Source organism: Sparus aurata, chromosome 18 (genome assembly GCF_900880675.1).
Source record: "Sparus aurata chromosome 18, fSpaAur1.1, whole genome shotgun sequence".
NCBI lineage: Eukaryota > Metazoa > Chordata > Actinopteri > Spariformes > Sparidae > Sparus > Sparus aurata.
Genome location: NC_044204.1, coordinates 20,182,439 through 20,199,994, shown reverse-complemented (window position 1 = coordinate 20,199,994; position 17,556 = coordinate 20,182,439).

Genomic DNA, 17,556 nt, shown 5'->3' with positions numbered 1-17,556 from the left:
GAACATCAATGGATGAAGTTTATTCAGGATCAACAGCAGGAACAGGCAAACACGGCAAGAACAGATGACTCAACAAAGACTCAGCTGACGAGTGGACTTAAATACAAACTAAACTAATGAGGGGATGAGGTGCAGGTGGAGAAACACAGGTGAGGGTAACGAGGGGAGGAACCCAAGAGAGCAGGGTGGGAGCTGATAGGTTGAAAAGAACACAGGGAACAGGGCCGATGCAGTGCAGGTGCAGGTCAGCATTTAGCTCAAAGCATGACTGTGCTTAATTGCAGCATTGCTATCAATATTTCTCAAATAAAACAAATATCTGTCATGGCGGCACCATGCAAGTCTTTTGGATGATGTTGCTACGAGAAGAGAAACTGATTTTGATGAATAAATCAAGGAGGAAGTTGAAATGTTTTCTAAATCAGTCATTTTTTTTGTCAGCTTGGAAGTCAGGATTCGTTACAGCCCAGCCAGCAGTGTGTTCATCCAGTCATGTCTGGGAGAGGCTCCTGCAGTGACTGTGATGGAGTAATGATGCAACACTCTGAAGAGGCTCTGGGGGTTGCCAGAGTCACGACATGCAACATTTTCATTGACAGCCAATCAAAAACCCTCTGCTCTGTCGGATTCACACATATTAAGAGCTTACATCCTCGACAGCCATTTGTATGCAACATGTGGCGTAATTGCAGGAGCATGTTAAATCAAGACTTATCTCGTAAAATGACAGGTGGCACATTATTCTAGAAAATGAAAATTTTTTCTCATCTGCCTTTCAGTAATGAGCTTAAACGGTTCCTTTTTTTTTTGCCCCATTTAATATCATCAAATAAAAATATATATGTCTCTTTTCTTCAGAGAAATTAGAAACTTGAGATCCAAAGCTACGGAAGGTAGATGAAACAAGTCTACTGGAAGTTAATTGCAAAGTTACATTTATTTCTGTAGCATGTTTAAAACAACATCAGTTGACCAAAGTGGTTTATTAACAAAGGCAAAAGATCATGCATATACCCGGAGCTTCATGATGAGAGTGTAACTAGTAAGACAACCAACAATGAGAGCCCATTTAGGTACGAGCAAAAGCCAAAGAAGACAGATGTGTCTCGAGCTGTGCTTTGAGCAGCTCAACAGAGGTGGCAGATCTGATGTGAACAGGTTGGCGCCTGTGACGGGGAAGGCGTGATCGCCCTTGAGTTTAAGCTAAGCCCAAAGGACAACCAGAAGTGATTGGACAGAGGACCTGAGTGTTCTGCGTGGATTGTAGGGAATTTGAAGGTCAGCTAAGAGAGAGTAAGAGCTAATCCGTGAAGTGCTTAAAAGGAGACATATTATGCTCATTTTAAGGTTCACAGTTTTATTTTGGGCTGCTACAAGAATGTGTTCACAAACTTTAATGCACAAAAAAACACATCAGTTTTCTCGTAACGTCCAGTGCCAAATGGAACAGAACCTTAATTAATTTTCATTAATTTAACCTGTGTTTACCTTCTATTTCATGTCAATATAGCTGCGGTCAAAAGCAGTTTTTATTGTGGGAGAGAGACGCTTCTCTTGGCACGGATTTGGGGCTTTTCAACTTTCAAGACCTTTTACATGCACAAGAGCCTGTACAATACACTGAAGGAAAGGAACAAATGAATAAAGCAGAATAGGTCCCCTTTAAAAAAACAACTAGAGAAACTTCAAAATGAACTCTAAAAGAAGAAGACAGAGTTTCTTCACAAAGCAGTACTGGTGGCACGAGTATGAGCTATGAAGATTTAAGAGTTGGGCTTGTGGCTGCTTGAAAAATATCCAAACACGCAACATGGGGTTAGTAGGGTCACAGTTCCTGTCTGCTCAGTGGCCAACACTGGAGGATGGTGCTTGCCCAGGTCAGCTCCTTGGTGTGAAGGTGTGCACCTGTGCCAATGTGAAGCGGCACATGGCTGAAAAAAACTCGATAAAACTCCAACCTGGATCAACACAACCAATGAACCCAAAGCAGGTCTTAATTGCGAAATGTTAATCTGAGCTCTACATCCCATTGTTTTAGGACACCATACATGTGGATTCGTTACTTCTGGACTTCTGGAGTCCTGTTAATTATAACCACTGACAGTACGTTGGTCCTCATTAATTAGATAATATGCACAGCGCAGTGGCTTGAGGCAGCTCATACATGCTGGAACAGATCACAGACAGCCACAAAAGCAGAAGCAGAATAAACTCCCAGTCTCTTTCAAAGAGATCAGCACTTAGCGAGGGAACATTCGCTTCACACTTTGTCATATTTTCTTGTCTTGAGCAATGAATTGATGTCCGCTGCATTTTCTATACGCATGAGAAAATAGAGCCGGGAGGTCGATTCGGCAAAGTGATTGCTGTTTGTGTCGGTAATAACTTGTCTTGCTTGTTCACTGAAATAGACCGAGTGACATCCATGTGACAAACAGCATTATTCTGAAGTCAAACCAGCTTCTTTGGAAGTTAAATTTAAGTTTTGTTTTTTTATTGTCATTAAAGCGGCTGTCAGTGATAATTTTGTGTTAGAATAAATATTAAATAGCTCCATATTCCAGCAGTAATCACTGCTATAGAGTGTCTGGTCAGAAACCCATGTATATCCTCCTCCTGCTCATGCAGAATAAGAGGACGGGTATTTTCTGGTATCCCTGCCCACCCGTGTTCGTATCTACTTGTGAACCTGCAGAGAGCAGAATCCTCCTGTTTGCTGCTATTTCTGCCGATTTACTGCTGCACGTTGACAAGGTGACGTAGAGCAGAGGGAGGAGACTGCTAAATGCAAAATGGAAAGGAAGTTAGTTAAAATGACAGCAATGGTCTAAACAATGTTTTTTTTATTACCAAATAAGTTTTCACATACAAGGAAACTTAGGTATATGTTTGGGCAGAGATGTACAGATTTGTAATTTCAAGAAAAACTGTTATTCACATTCTTGCAGAGTGATAGACGAGAAGATTTATATCGTCTTTGTCAGCAGCGGGTTAGCTTAAGCTCAGTTCACACTACAGGATTTTAGCCCTGATCTTCCACTCGCGGGCGGTTTTTGGAGACAAAAGCCGCAGATCAGAGGCAAACCTGCTCCAGTGTGCGACGATTGCAATCCAGGAGCTCGCTGACTTTTATGTCTAGAAGGTTAGATGTCTGGTTGAGCTGCGAACAGACCCCAGAGCAGACACTCCTCTCCTCTCTGACTCTCTGTTGTCACCCCGCAATTGCTCTCTGAACCCAGCATCTATTTTCATCTGTCTGAGAGGGGCCAAATAACAGCCTGCAGTTTCTATCGGAATACACTTGCAAAAGCTTTTCAGTATTTGTAACCTTGTCGTCCTCGCTGAAACACAAGAAGAGCAGGCAGTTGTACGCCATCACTGGAGTTTTTAGTCTTCTTCTTTATTGTGTTTTTTTTTTTTTACTGCAAATTAGCAGACAAACAGCTTGGACTGCATCATTCCCGTGTGACATCCTGCATGCGTGATCTTGTTATGTGTGAGCCCCCGTCACTGATCAGTCAGGTAGTGTTCAAAGCACACCAACTGCAAGCCTCATGATGACAAGACAGAAAGTTGTTTAGTGTAGCCAGTACAGCGGTCTGAAGACTTTGAAGGTCATGCGGTGTGACCAAGGCATTAGCTTAACATAAAGACTTGAAAGAGGAGGAAGAAGCTAGCCTGCCTTGACAATTTAAATCTTTGTATGCCTTTCAATGTTCTTTAGCTGGGACCATTAACTATATATTTAGCGTACAGATGTAAGAGTTGGTTTGGTATTGCTCATCTGTTTCTGAAAGAGAAAGGTTTATTTCCCAAATTATCAAACTATTCCTTTAAATGACTACAATCCAGTTCCCCCCTTTGGACCTGAAACGTGCTGCCTGCATTTATTTAATGACGCATAAAAGTCAAGAAAAGTAGAAAAACACTGCTTTATCACGGACTGAACAGACTCAGCCACAGGTTAAAATGCTTGTCGTACTCCGATGTCACTTTGGCCTGTCTCGCATCTATCCCCTCACTCCTCATTATTGTGAAGAGTTTAATTGCCTGTGACATTTAGTTATTTAAAAGGATTTTGCACGGATTTCTAATGGGATCATCATTCCTATCTTTGATAGAGACCTTTTCTGCTGTTGCTCATCTCAGGCAGAGAGGGACAAGGGGGAAATGGCAGCATTATGTGTGCACTAGTTTCTATTTGTGGAGGCAGCATTCAGTTTAAAGTATTTAAAGGGGATGTGCTGTCACTGGGTATCAAGGCTGCATGTAAACTAGCTTAAATAACACCATAGAATGTGTTTATTTTGTGTGTGTGTGTGTGTGTGTGTGTGTCACTAAAAGGGTGATGGGATAACATGACACCCTTGGTCTTTGAGTGTTTTTCACTTGAGCGAGACCTTGAATGACATGGAGTGCATCTAATGCACTACTGAGAATGCTTCATAATTTCCACATACTGAAGCCCATATAGAGTTATACAAAAATAAGAAAGAGTGTACAAAGAAGCTTTCATCCCATGATGAGAATATACACTGGAAAAAATCAATTAAATAAGAAAAAAAACGCTGAATACAAGGTTTCTTACAGAAGCTCATAATGGGGATGGAGGTGCAATTTGTTTTTTCAAGTGTTGTTCTAATAAGGTTAGGCAAAAAAAACAAAAAACAAAAGTAGGACACAGTGGCAGGCAGGTTGTAAAATAAAAGGCGAGCTTTAATAAGAAAACTCAAATCTCCAAAAATCCAAAGTGCAGGTAATGGTGGCAACAAAATGGCGGCAACAGCAAGACAGGCAAAGGAGAATCCAAGTAAAACTGAATAAGAATACGAAAGCAATAAAAATAAGGGTGGGAAAGAGACAAAGACAGGAAGTGTCGATTAAAACATGTCACTTCGCTTTTATGTCATAACGGATTGATTAATATCGAGAAAACGTGCTTTGTTATCTTGAGATTACGTGTCAAATTATATTCGTTATCATGAGAAAACTAACCGTGGTTCCCTCTTATTACTTATAGCCTAATGTGTTTAAGATCAGCAGTGCCATGCACACGCATTGATGGTGTCTTGGCAAGTGTAACAGCTGATTTAAGATGAGCTGTCAGATCATAGAGTTCCCTTTATTGATCAATGCATCACACTGCATCAATCTTAATTTCTTTATATATGTAATTTATAAGCCTAGCAATCAAAAACCCACCAATGTGGGTAGTTTCCCTTTCGTAGCCTGTTGGACGGAAACACATCTGATGCCTCTCGAAGCCAAAATGCTGATATTACCTGCTTACTCCCAAACCCAGCCCACAGAGCAGTGCGTGTATGTCATGTTCCTCTCTTATGAACCTTACGAAGTGGTTTTCTCACGATAAATGATCTCATTATTTTGAGATAAGTCAATTGAGATAAATATAACCTGTTATCCCAAGATAAGGAGCTTTATTACTTAAGAGTTAATCCAATAACTAACTGTGGATGGATTTTTTAGCTATTGCAGTATTTACATCGCTTTTTTAACTTTGGTTGCACAATTTTGCGCAAGATAAAACAAATATTTAAAAGTCCAATTTCAGTCATGACTACATTTCGACCAGAATCGTAGCGCTGTGACTTTGTTTCTTGCTTTCATAGTTTCTTGCCTGTAATAAGCAAAGCAAATTGAAACAAATCCCATTTATCTGACTGAATTGCTACTTCCTAGATGCCTTTGAGATATTTTGGAGTTGAAATCAGACAAATATACTTGGTTAGATACTTGTTTTTTTGCAGTGTAGATACAGTACATATATACACACATACATTGTGTTTTTACATTTGTGCCACATCACATTTTATTCAGATGATCGAACAAACTCAAAGTACAGTCGGTTGCCTTCGATAGACAGACATGGACAAGTGACTCATCACAGCACATTATTTTCTGTCACATCAACGCACTCTGACCTGAGAACATCCTGTGCTCTGCATCTATAAATATATTGTACATGGGAGTGAAAACAGACTGTGTGATAAGTTCTGCCTGCAAATGAGTGGTAAAACAAATCCATAACCAACTTTTCTAAAGCCGGCTTTAATTGAATAGATGCTGGTATGTCTGAGGCCCATTATTGAATTATGAAAATGTTGAACTGAAATGCCACAGTTGCCGCAGTGTCTGTATGCGTTGCAGAAAGAGGACTTTAATGAAATAAGTATGTACTGATTATTCGGCTGATTCACCATGGATGTCAGACCAGTCATATGCGGACACGGTCATTTGTGTGTTGCGGACATACATTTGCCTGTGGAGCATGTGTGGCCGAGCCTGCCTGAAAGCTGTGTTGCTCGAAACGGAGCATCCAGGGAGAAAACATGAAGCAACACAAACCAAACACTGGTGTGCCCTGTCTGGTTCACAGTTTATAGTATCACATGCCTTAGATGTCAGATGATTCTTTGTCAAGATAAGATAAACATCTCAATAAATCCTCCGGGTCTTTGTTAATGTTAATTGCATGCTCTGGTCAGTGTTTAGTTTATATTTAACGCTAGCAAACACAATGCAAAATATTGTGTAAATAAGAGAGTTCCTGAGACATGTGATGAGCAGCGAGAGAAAAATTCTAAGTAGAGTTCAGTGTCATGATGCATTCCTGCAGTGTTTTTATGTCTTCTGAGGGATTCCCCATTGGTGTGCAGACTCATTTACATACCTCAGAATTTCATGTATGGAGTTGTGTTTCTCTATCTATCTATCTTGGTGTGTTCACATGAGTCGTAAAAAAGACCAACAGGAAGCCTTTTTGTTTAGATCCCACTCAGATGGAAAGGAGTGAATACAAATAAATGCAATCCTGTGACTCTGATAAACATACTTAACATTAACATGTTTGTTTGTTCCTGTGATAACGTATAGAAGCAACATCCCCCCTGCATGTGTCTTCCCACGCAAGTTGTCGTTGTTTTTGTTCCGATTAGATGGTCGATCAGATTATGTGTCACTTCTGTCACCATGAACCTACAGGTGAAAAAAAACCTCCACATCCAGTCATGCATGTTATCAGATCATAGAGTTATGCAACTCTCGCCCATGGCACAACTTAGATTACTTTATGTCTGTTCAAATCAAAAAAGCAGATGGGCTTTGACAGACAGGCGCTGCCACTGAATTGAGTCTGTCCAGAGCGTTCGCTGTGCTTGTTTTGCAGTGACTGCCGGATGACACAGATCTTGTGGGTGATCTTTAGACAATCATATGATCTCCTTCTGCAGATCCTCCGGGGGGAGCAGAGTGTGGTGAAACCATTCCTTTATTAGTACCGCACATCTACTCCAATGTGACAAATACCTAAATTTGCGAGCAACCCATTTTTCTCAGAATTAACTAGTATAACACTATGTTCTCTGGTTGGCTTCTGACAAAGTAGATATTCGCTGGCGTTTTGTTTCCTTATGCTTTCATTTAGTAAAATTGGACTAGAAGGTACTGTTTGTTTTTAGAAGGCAAGAAGAATATCGCCGTCAAGCTACTGACAAAAGAAGTGTGTTGTTTCAATACATGCAGGAGAGATGCAATGATGTGCAGCAAAGCATCTTGCCATAAACGAAGAATAAGAAGAAGAATATGGTCAATATTTTTATGTCTCTGCTTGTCTTCAAAGTGCACAGATCTGACAGACAGCAGTCTGATGCTGATCTTGTTTGATGTGTGCTGCTTTTTGAACATGGGTTGAGGAAGATGAAAGAGTTCTCTCAGTGACGTTCATCTGATTATAGATTTGATAAAGTACAACTATAAATTAATTTTGGCCCATTAAGATTTGTGAGAAATAAATGACTTAGCAATTCTCCGAATAGCTTTTTCTAATCTTTTATGTAAGACAAGACCATATTTGACCTTCCCAGGTTTGTTTCTGATGGAACACAAGCACTGGTGACGTACAGAATGAATGGGGGTGAAGCTATTTTGAAGAAAATACCTTTCAGCCTCAATTTCTTCTTGACAAAACGACTAACGCCGTAACTTGTATCAGCCTAAAAGCCTGGTGTGTGGAAATAGAAATGCCAATAGTGGAGTTTTTCAAAGCCACAAGGACACTGTGAGTCAAGCTGAGGGGGTGGTGTGTTTCAATCAACAGGACTTGAAAAGAAAAACAGACAACAAAATCAAAAATGAAAATTAAGCAACATTCTTCCTTGTGTCAACAGTCTTTATGCAGTTATCTTTAACCTTAATTGGCTCGACAACAGTATGTGTCAAAACCCTTGTAAGTTTAGTCTTTGTTTTGCAACATTTTCACAGAATTTAATATATGAGGGTAAATACTGTTGTATTTTATGAACTGCATTATCATGTAACTAGAACAAATACATTCAAGCAAATGAGTCTGCGATTAAATCCTCCCCGTCTGAACTGCTTTTGACTCTTATAACCGACACATCAGCTCATTTATCCTCGGCCTTGATTTGTTTTAGGAATCTTATCAGATGGGTTCATGTTTTCCTACGACCAAGGTCACTGAAGCACAGATAACAAAAAACACTGTTGTTCAACCTTGTCACCGATGCAGATATTTCTGTACTGACCCCTGAACTCCCTCTAAAAGCATGAGAAAAACATTTCATTTAGAAGTGCTGTGAGTTGCATTCTCAGACATCAGAACATCATTATGGAATTATTTGTGTTGCTGCTAGTGTACAGAAAGTAATGTGAATACTTAGTGAAAAAGGACGATTAAAGACCACAAAGCAGAACTAGCAGGAATCTGCGCTTTGATAACAATTGTGTTTTGTTTGATTGTTTGTTTTAATATGTCCATCCTTCCATCAGAAGTATCCATTTGTCCATGAAGGTCACAGGGGGGCTGGAGCAGGACGGAGAGTAAACCTCCACAGGACAGGCTCTCAATTATAGTGCTGACACGCAGAGACTACGAGCTATTTAGAGTCACCAATTAACCTAACATGCTTCCGTTTACACACTAACCCAGATTATCTATATGAATGATCATGTGATGCACATATTAAGTTGTGTTGGTATGGACGGAGACTGTTTCTGAAACGGAGACAAAACACAAGTCTGGATTGAGATGTTTTCTGTTTTAGAATCCCTTTTTGAAAAATGCATGTGTGCGCGGATGAGACCTAATAAAGGCAGAGTGCTGCAGTGTATGAATACTGGCACTGACCAAGAACCAGGACCAGGACCAGCAAAAAATGGTGCACAGGTGTGGCATGGCAGGTCTGGAGCAATCCAATCAGCCTTTCTCATTGAAAACATTTTGACATGTCACAGCAGGAAAAGCACAAGTAAACATAAAAAATTAATGATGGCTGAATTCCTTTGAGTTGTTTCAGTTTCAGGTTCATTATAGTCTTCATATGCTCACGCTGTTGTGCCTTACTACAATATTAGAGTGAGCAACAGCAGTGCTTTTCCTGGAAAGAGGAGTCAAAATGTCTGCTGTGAAAAAGACTTGGAGGTCCCTGTGGTATTTCCGATCCAACACTTTCTCAGAATTATACATCAATATGCACAACTCCAATTTCCTGTCCTAGATAAAAAAAAAAAAAAAATTAAAAAGCTTTTGCATAAACAACATTATAATTGATCTGGTGTCTGCAGAAAGCACTCCACAGAGCCGCTTGTTTTTATGTCACAGACATCATTCTGGTGCGAGCCGACCCCACATGACACTATAGGCTACTTCACAGCAAACACTTGACTTGTGATAGCATGAAAAGCACCAGTGTTACTAACAACATTTAAGTTCCCCTCCAGTTAAAAATGTGTTTTGCTTCTTGTTCCTCGGATGTGAATCACACAGGAAGACTGTTTTCTTTATCAGCGCTCAAAGTGTCGATGTCCTCTGTGCTCACTGAAAATATCTAAGGAAAACATTACAAGGATTTGAATTTCCGTAATTCTACTTTCATACGTTTGTATGTATGCCTCAATACATTTGTATGAACCGTTACGAGACCCAGAAACTGGAGCTGCTCAATGCCAGCGTCAGCCATGATTCATTTAGTTTTTTTCCTGCACTGAAAAGAGCACATTCGCCTGGATAAAATAATATTTCTGCAAACCACAGATATGTGTCTGCAATGCCTGTCATACCACGCGCACATTAGATGTTTATTACTAGACTTCCATGTCAGGAGTTGAAGGCGATGGTGGTCGAGTCTGCGGTTTAACATTTGTAAGCGTGACACCACTGGATATTTTTAAAGATTGTGTGAAGGTGAATGGGATAATGTAGACAGATTTTTTGTCATTGGCTTATCATGGTTAATAAAGCACAGGTGTAACTGCTTACATTAAAAAACGACTGTGTTCCATGTACAGTAGGTAAGTGTATTTCAGGCTCCCGATAATGGAACATTTACTGGAAGTGAGCTGAAGCCGTAAAGGAAATTTGCTACACCTGCGCTTTTGCACCTACAAGTCGCTGATAGCCTTGACTTTCAGATTTTACTCTTGCAGACGTGCAATTTCAGGTTTCACATGAAGATCACAGACAGTTCCAGTGGAATGGAGAATCGGATTCAGGTTTATTGCCAAGTGAGAGGACCTTGCCTCTGTGTTTAGGTGGCATATAACAATATAACGCACATTAAGTAGAACAAGAAAAGCAAGGGCCGCAAGTCTGGACACAAAATTAAGAAATAACAATAAAATATGAAAAAATATGAAAAAAAATGACTGTGTACAGTGATTACCAAAGAAGATACTACAGGTGGGCCACAAAGAGTCAATAAAAATACGTAACTTACTATGAAATAGTTTGAAAATTCAATATTTATGTTTGGAAAGTCATCAGAACTAATGAGTCAAACAACACCTTGATCTTCAGTCCTCTGACCTATCTTTATTCGCCATCTACCAACCTTTACCTACACCAACTGGTAGCATTGTCACAGTAAAACACAGCTCTAACAGGAGGGCAACATTATTTGACCGGGGAACAGACTTTGACACAACGTCGGAATGTATCTCCTATTGCGTGGATTACAAGGGATTGTAACTGCGTGTGTTTGCATGCGCCGAAAGATGCGCACGTTTATAAATGATTGTGTGGATGTGGGTAGATTATTGATTCGCAGTGCATCCCCTTAGGCCCATGTGATGAAGATTTTCCAGTTACAAGAGCCATGTCATTCTTAATCTTGCAAATGGTTGATTTTAACTGTACAGTTGTTTGTTTTTTTTCCCGAAATGTGCTATGTGTTCACCTGAGGAAGATAGACATTTTTAAAAAGGTGTGAGAATGTGCACTAATGTAGAAGCCTGAAGTGGATTGAAAGGGGGCGAACGATTATCCGACTATCTCCAGTTATTAGTGAGCAGTTACTGGGACTGCCCCAAGAGAAGGAGATGACGTCATTTTGAGTTAGAAGACGGTAAGATCAAGCAAGACCCTGACAGATAGATTGGTGTTTGCAGAGATGTGGGTGTTGCACCTGACTGTTGTGTTGAGTTGGGAGCTTCTTTCGCTCTGCGTGTGCTACTTTGCACACTGAGGTACGATTGGGATCATGGGTGGTTCTAGGGGGGGCCAACAGGGGCCAGTGCCCCCGTAACTCCGAGTCTGGACCTCACTGTGGCCCCCCCGACAGGAAGTCTGCATCAATAATACAATGACAGATTTCTTTCAATGATTTTGTTTTGAAAAGGAAAGGCAGAAATAAAGTGTCTCAGCAGTTTACTACCCAATTCAAATTGCTGAAATTGTAAACACTGTTCTGTCTGAATGAGGGATTTATCTTTTTTTCCGGGTTGTATGTGCCCCCTAACAAAAAAGCCGGCCCATTGGGGACGGCTTTTTTGTTAGGGGGCAACCTGGCCCTCCTATTAAAACTGGTCTAGAACCCCCACTGATTGGGATGCCTCCTTGCTAACCTTCCGTAAAATGTATTTCAAACTCATCAACCAAGAGGAGACAGCCAAGCAAGGTTCAAGAAGAGCTGGAGGATGTGGCTGGAGAAAGGAAGATAAACAACAGTCTGTTTAAAGCCTTTACACATTGGCACGCACTGACCCATAATGCTGCTCTTTCTTAGCAACAGAATCCCTCGCAGAAACTGGAGAAACCGTGAAGAATACTGAGTCATAACCAACAAGTAATGCGAATGTGCACAAAAAAATGTATGTGGTCTTATGCTGTGTGTTCAAGATTTGATCAAGGGGCCACAGTGGATCTGGCATGCATAACTGTGGTTTGATAACGCGCGTCACTCAAATCAGAACGCATACCCTCTAACATCAGAGGGCTGTAAGCAGCAGACGCTTAATTAGACATGTATCTGTGATGTGCATTCCTACTATTAATGCAGTAAGAATAAAACATTATTTTTGCTGTGTCTTTGGTGTGTTTACATAACAAAATATATATAACTATGTAACAATGTTTATGTTTTTTTGCCAACTGAAGTGAATAAAACAGCCCAGTGCACTGTTGACCTGGTTTGTTCAGGCAGACCAAACATAGCAAACAAAAACGCGAAGATTTCATGCTATTGAACTGATGAATGCTCTATTTACATTATTACTTTATAAAATCAGAGTACAAGTCCTCCAAGTTAAAGGACAAGATACATTATTTAACTGTCCTCTAGGACAACACATACGTGCGTTTTTCTGATCTGATGCCCCTTTTAGCAGGACAACACTATAACCTAGTTGATTTTCTGTAGCCTCAGTTTACAGATGCTCCCTAAACACCTCAGACGGAGGCTATGTGTGGGTGCTTTATGTGCTGCTGGGTCTTACACTGACCCCGGGGAGCTTTTTTTGGGCCTAAGGCCAACTGAAATTGGAATCTTCAAGAAACCTGGGGTTGGTTAACCACGTTAAATGAAAAACTACTAACCTGACGCAAATTAAGCAGTATTTAAAAGGGAAAACAAAGACGATTAAAAACTTACATCGGGATCAATTTGGTGACAGAGAGGACACATTATATAAATTGTGCATTCTTTTGTTTTCTAATTTCATTTCATCGGTTAGACCAGGGGTTCTCAACCTTTTGCAAGCTGGGCCCCCCCAAAGCTGGTTCATTGCAGTTGGGGCCCCCCCTCCTCCTCTTCAGTCAAGTCAGCGTCTCCAAACACCAAAAAAGTCTCCAATAACACCAGTAAAAGATAGATTTGTCGGTAGTCGCTTTTGACAAAAAATAAGCCACCAGAAGGATGAGTTGTTTGTGTGTTATAATAGTCCAACTACTTGCTTTTCGACATGGGGGGAATTTTCGTGAATTTTTTTTTTTTTTTTTTTTTTTCAGATTTTTTTTTTCTTCTCCCATCCTGTAGCCTACTCGCGCCCCCCCCCCGGGAGAGTGTCCGCGCCCCCCCAGGGGGGCGGGCCCCACCGGTTAAGAACCACTGGGTTAGACAATAGATTGAGTCAACAAGGTATTTGGTTTTCTACAGCTAAGGAAAGCCTTAACTTAAAAATAAAGTACAAGAGAAATAATCCTTTTAGGTGTTTTTAGTTCTGCTTATTTCTGTGTGATTGTGTTTTTTCTTACTTGCTTATAAGTCTTCTACTTAGTGAACTTAGGTAACCTAGAGTACCAAGTGAATTAACCCTGTAAAATCTTCAAAACTCCAGATTTTGACATATTTGACACTAAACCCAGGATCAGCAGTGTAGATTCCCCACCCAGGGAAAGGTTACATGTCAGACACATTACGACATCATTTGTCTGTGCCATTTGTAACCTTTATAAATTATTGTTAGAGAAATACTTTATTTTCATGGTGGCAGAGCGCTGTGGTTAAGGTTTGATAGGAGAAGATTGTGGTTTGGATTAAAATGGCTTCCTCATTGAAGTAAAGGTGATCTTTGCTGTCATGGCTGCCATTTACAGATTTCTTGAGTCTTGACATATATACAATTATGACTACAGTCGCCCAGGAGTCATGGTAGATATGTTTGTTTGTGCGAGGATGCAGCAGTGTATTTACTTTCTCCACAGACTCAGATCTTTTGGAGCTAGTAGCCAGATTATCTCTCTGTTTTCCGAATCAGTGATTCAGAGTGTCGTGCTGTGCTGCCGTACAGCCTGTCTGTGAAACACAAACTCCAATTTGCGCAAAGATTATTGGCCCACCTGTGGCAAGCAGCTCACAGCAAGAGCATGCTCAGACTTTGCCAACATCTCCTCTGACCCCTCGCATGTTCTTCATTATGTGATATGTTTCATGGTCATGACTTTTGGATGTGCTTTGTGTGTATATGATGCATGTCTGAGGATGCAAAAATGAATCTCAGTGGATCATATTGTATCGCATTGCAGCACACAGACAAACAGTGAGGTAGATGTACACACGTTAGCAAGCGATTATGCCACAAATCTCGCCTCGTGCACTGTACAACAAAATGCAATGAATCTTGAGCACCGAAAGCTGCAGGATGCCACAACGACACTCTCATTGCTGCCCCTCTCCTCACGCATCAGCACATGCAGCAACAGAAGGATCACATTTCTGCACGCACAAACATAAAACCCATGGAGGTGTTTATCCTATTGAGCATTGTGGTCATTCTGTTGCCTTTAGTTGTGTTTTGGTGGTTGTGCTGCCTTGCTTCTACCCTCCATACGAGCCATGTATCAGTCTCGCTAGCCCTGCCCTGTTCCCGGTGTCTTCCCTAACCAATCTGTTCCTTTCCTTTTCTCCTGTTTCATCAGTTCATTCCTCTCATGCTCTCGAGCATGTCTCCTACCTCGTCCCCTTGTCATTTTCAGTTTGTGTTTATGTCCAGTTGTCACGCAAGTGTTTGTGGAGTTGTCCTTTAACTTTACCTGCTCCTGTCATTTATTTTGAACTAAGGTTCAGCCACTGATCTGCCTCCTCGCTGCCGTCTTTTGCATTTGGATCCACCCTCTACGCTGATTTTGTGACAACTGAACACACAACAACAGCACATTAAAGCCGTGTCCAACCGCTCACATCAGAGTTAAAGCCACGCAAAACATTGTTATCGATAATTAAATAGGCAGATTTATTTACATACACAGATTCGGTGGCATGTGTTGTGTGTGGGATGACAATATGTCAGTGTGTGACATAGCTGCTTCTATAGGTGGAGTCATTCCAACAGAAAAAGGGCAAAAATAAAGTAAACAGAAGAGTCAGTGATAATCAGCCAAACACCACTGAAGCAATTAAATGGCTCTACCATGATTTCACTCTTGCCTGACTCTTTTTTTGTTGTTGACAGAAGTGACATCTGAGTCTTTAAGCACTGATGGAGACATTTCATGTCCTCTTCTGAACGAGCCCCTTTTATCTCTTTATTTTTATTCCTCCTGTCTGGGCTCATATTAACTGTGCTGGCTTCTGTAGACCCGTCGATGCACCAGGCAGTGACTGATTGTCCTCCCATATTTTCAAAAACTATACCTATTAATGTGTCTGCCAAATGTGCTGGATGTGGACAATCTATCAGTTATGCGGCAGAGGAGTGTGTGCAACATTTGGTTTCAGGTTTTTAAAATAGATTTTTCTTTCAGCTACAATCAAAGTACAGAATCTCAATTTGTCTTCCTGCCATGCCCGCCACTGTTTCACCACGCGGCCTGCCAAATGCAGCATTGTTGCATTGACAAATTTCTAGTGCAGTTCTTTTTTTGTCATTTTGAGATTTAAATGACATAATTACCCTATTCCTCAGGCCATTTATGAAGGGCAGGGGTGTTTTTTTCCTGACAGTCATCAAAGTGTTTTTATTCAAAAGTAAAAAATGCCTCCCCGCAATTTATCCTTAGCTGGTCTTTTGATGGTTGTGTGAGGAGTATAAGTGCACATCAGTCCGATTTCCACAAATAAACAAAACTCAAACAGCTCATTTTCACCTCAAAGAAAAAAGAAATCTGCATGCTGTATTGATCGCGGTGGGCCCGGTGGGGCTTCATGAATTAGTGCTCGCCATCTCCTCAGTGAGCGCGCTCACCTCCTCTGTAGCATCTGAGGATTTGTACAGGGGTTTCAGCATTATCAGTATGCAGCACACATGCCTGCAAGTCTGCAAATAACTCTGTGACATGCCCCTCAGACACCCACCCAGCCCATTTGATGATCTATACTTTATTGCTATATTTATGAGTAATACACAGCCTCCAACACAGTCGTTCCAATCAACCAGGGGGTTGTGCAAATTCTTTCCCCACTAGCCATAAAATTTAATGAATAATTTGAATAGGTGCTGATGCAGATGGAGCTGCTGGTCAAGCGGGTTTCTCTGATGAGTTTTCAAAAACACATGCTAGAAGACAAACTTGAATCCCCAGAACAAGGGATAACATTTTCTTCATATGCGACTACCTGATTTACCTGAACCCGTCAGTTCAGTAGATCAAAGATGAACATGTCAAACAAAATGTGACGGCACTAGTCGACGTCTCGCCTTTACAGAGGTACATTCTGCATCAGTGAAGCCAACCTTTCGCACAATCCTTTGTGCACTTGTGGACTGCGACTGACTTCTGGTGTCACCATGGAGATACAATCAGGCCCTAAGCCTGGAGAGCAGCGGAAATCAATAATAAATTGTGTGCACTGGAGATTAATGATTTATACCTGACAAATGACAATTTGTTCTGTTTGAGCTTCATCTACCTCTAAGTGTGACTCAGGCCAAATTTGACAAATTCCCAACATATCAGATATTGGAGAAGCTAGGAAATAGTTTCTTCCTTTGGTATTAAGTCCACTGGATTCAGCTATCACAGCATGGTCCTGTGGATCAGAAACCCATCAGATTAGTGGATGTGCTTTATCATTCTGAGTGAAGGGCTCCTGTTCGGGTTTGCTTTTCAAAAGTGTTGAGGAAAAACTACATTACATTGGCAGCTTCACTCACTGGCTCAGATTCAAAGAGCTGCAATTGCTAACTGCTGGCTAACCCAAAGACGGATCTGTAATTCAATGCAATGAAAATGATAACTGGTGAAGATTAGAAATGTGATTTATTGTGTTGAGACAAAAGTCAAAATTGTGAAATGACAATGCTTTGTTTAGTGTTCAGTGATATATTGGAGGGACAAATCATCAGCCGTCCCCTGCTGGGATTTATGCCTATGTAGGGCGCATAAAAACATGCCAAGTAAAGGTAGAGATTACAGGAAACCTGAAGTTAACTGTGAGATACACAAGTAAATTATCAGTACCAGGTTTAAAAAAAAAGAAAAATCATGTGAGGAGGACTTTTTGATAAAGTGGAAAGTTCCAGCACAAACAAGTGAGTGGCCCTTGAGTTTGTCTGCTGTGTAAGAAGAAGAACTCATAGCATGGATAAGAGGTTTTGCAGGTTTTTACAGCATGGAACATTTACATTTTGGTGGCAACTGTTTAACCATAGTTATTCAATAAATCATGACAATTAGTAATACCATTGGAGCCACATAATATTGTCGAGTTTACGTTGACTACGTTGAATTATTTTGTCAAATGCTGCGATTCTATTTCGTATTACTCACAAAATAATGGAGCAACTACCCTAATCTCACAGCAAAAGCCCTGAGTCATGTTTAGCAGAAACAGCACTGCAGTGTTTTCAGTGGCATCGTGAATA